We start from the raw sequence: 3040 nt of genomic DNA, 5'->3' as shown, positions 1-3040 counted from the left end.
TAAGTACAAGTAGGTACCTACAATAGGACGTGAATTGTCGTATATTTTGTTACTTTATTTCAACCTTATACTATTATAATATATTTATGTAACAGTTTTTAACATTAAATACCGATTTTATTCTTTTCAAACTGTTTTATAAATAGTTAAACGGACGTTATTAATTTTAGAATTGCCTTTGTGAGGTTTTTATAGCAATTAAAAGTATTTATATTATTTTAGTAGTTTTGGTTAAAACATTTTTTTGTTTTGTAAAATGCATAGTATGTAATGGCTATAATGACTAATGAGTATGTAAACAGTGTAAACAACGCAGAACATATAACATTATTCAATTCCCAATGATTGGAGAAAGTTATTAATGTAAAGTTCATATAATTTTGACAAAATGTGGATCTTCTTTCTATATGAAACATCGGAAATTATACTTGCGTAATGACTTTGACATATACATATAACATTATATAAACTAGTTGAACGTTGTTTTTATGTATTTATACTAAATTGTATTATAATATGTTATATTATTATGTTACATGCTGCGGATTATGATTTAAAACCTGTTTTAGAAGACTGTGCATTTATGTTGTTAGCATTAGCAAATGTGAATTACTAAAAACCAATATGAGGATTTGAACAATTTAAAATGTAACCCGTTCCTTTCTATTAAATAAAATGAGTAATATTTCACCTAAAAAATATAGGTAACAACTATTCACGTAGCAATTAAGACGTTTACCTGTCCGTTTTTTTTTTTTTGTAAATTTTAATACCATTGTATTTATTCAAATTTGTCACATAGAATATAGACTATATAATATTTATATAGAAATATAAATAATTTTTCTCATAACTAAATACATATCGACTTATTGTGTCTGCCTCAAACTGTGATTTTAATACTCTTTTTCATAAGATCACAGTAGATAATAAAACAAAATATTTCCATGAATTATTAAAATGTTACCACGCTACAATAAATTATATAATTAATTTATATATTTTATTTAATTAGCGATTCTATATTATGTTTATTAGGTATGCAATGTAATATAATATAGTCATAAAGACAATAGAAAATACACACAGAAGCATATTATAATATTATAGCGTGTTGTACGTTTTTTCACAATTAATTGCTTTTCGCGTAATTAAAGAACTCAAAATTGTTGTAATATCGACTCGTATTGCGTTGTGGTCGGCTTACACATTTTAATATTATATTATATTGTATATAAAACAACTGTACAACAGTCTGCACACAATACATTATATTATTATATTTGTATACATCATAATATTATAATAAATATGTAGTCCGGTCAAGGTTTTTTGACACACAAGATAATATGTGCTATCGAAAAGGGTTTCCCACATGATTAAGACACCATCCCCGTTCGGTCGTCCGACTTAGGTCCCGTCGCCGGCAGGCGTATTCCTTCACACGCGCGGACGCCGCTTCGTCCTTCGGAACGCACAATCGCCAAGTCGGTTTCCGTTTGATATAATAATAATAATAATAACAATATACAAATAATCGCATGGAATTCGGTTTGGGGGGGGGGGGGGGAATTAAGATATTATATTGTCATAATAGTCATGCATATGCGCGTGCGTATACAATAATTGGTATCGAAAGTATTACCTAGGTACCTATTAAATATAGCGTTGATGTTCTGGTTATAATTAGACGCAGAAGCGCACACAGGATTTTTTCGGTGAGTTGGAGTGTTGTGTTCATATATGGTAATCAAATTGGTTAGGTTAAAATAGTTGTCATAAAGGGAAATATTTTCTGAGAGGTAGGAGGTTGTTATCGTTTAACACTCCCCCCCCCACTGATTCGAAGTATATCATTGTACATCTAATGACTAATATACTTAGCTTAACGGCGTCGAGAGGCAAATTGGTGACCGGTGTATGTGGGGCGAAGGTTCGTCATTTAAAACCCGAGTGATCACCCATCCAGGAACTAGTGACGCCGGCCGATGCTAGACCTCAGACGTTAGTGACTGAGGCCGACCACCGAGCCACACCAGATCTCCCAATTCTGATATTATAAATTCTTCAATTAGTAATGATACTGATGATCGACGTAATCGCTCGCTCAGAACCTAAAATAGAAAATTAAAAACCTCTAAAATAGCCATTTGAAAATTATACAATATATAATAAGAAAGATGCTCATATAAAGATTTTCCCTAATTTTTTGTCGTTTTTCCTAATATTAACCTATTTTTAAGTATTTGAATTATCATGAAGTGAACCTAAAATTACGAATTGTCAATGATTTTATCCTACAGTTATTAATGTAATTTAATAATATTTAGTATTTACGCATATCTCAGTTTTGTAAATTATAATTAAAATTATTCACTTGTGGTCTTTCTTTATAGTTATTACTTATTAATGTCGTACGTTGTACGTATAATTTTTTTGGAATTATTATGAATTTTTACATACAAAATATTAGTTATTAAAAATTTAAGTTTTTAATTCTATAACTGAAAGCTTTCACTAATAATTAGATGAGATTGTCATAAAAATATCAGCGTTCCAATTTCTGGTTAAAGCATGCGAATCGTATTTTGCATAGGTAACAAAACTATTATTCTTAGAAATCCAAAATAATAACTAGCTCTAACTTGGCGATTTTTACTAAATTTTAATATTTTTTTTTAATTGTTGTATAAAAAATGATCAACAAAATGGCTGCAACAAAAATCTTGAAAATTTAAAAAACTTATTTGCCTAAAAAAAGTTGTTGATAATTTTTGAAAAAAAAATATCGAATTTTATGCTATTCAATCAGAATTTCCATACTTATTACAGTAAAAAAAACTGCATTTAAATATATTGATTTTCCACGGAGATACTTAGGGTGATACGGGACTTTTGGGACCTACTGTATACAACAGTATAATATAATGTAGATGGACATATAAATCCTCGTTAAATTATTATAATACAATATTATAGTACTATTCTCTGCGTAAGTATACAGGTAGAGTTGGTATACCAATAATAATAATAATGCGTT

Source organism: Acyrthosiphon pisum, chromosome A2 (assembly GCF_005508785.2).
Source record: "Acyrthosiphon pisum isolate AL4f chromosome A2, pea_aphid_22Mar2018_4r6ur, whole genome shotgun sequence".
NCBI lineage: Eukaryota > Metazoa > Arthropoda > Insecta > Hemiptera > Aphididae > Acyrthosiphon > Acyrthosiphon pisum.
Note: the sequence above shows the minus strand (reverse complement) of the source record.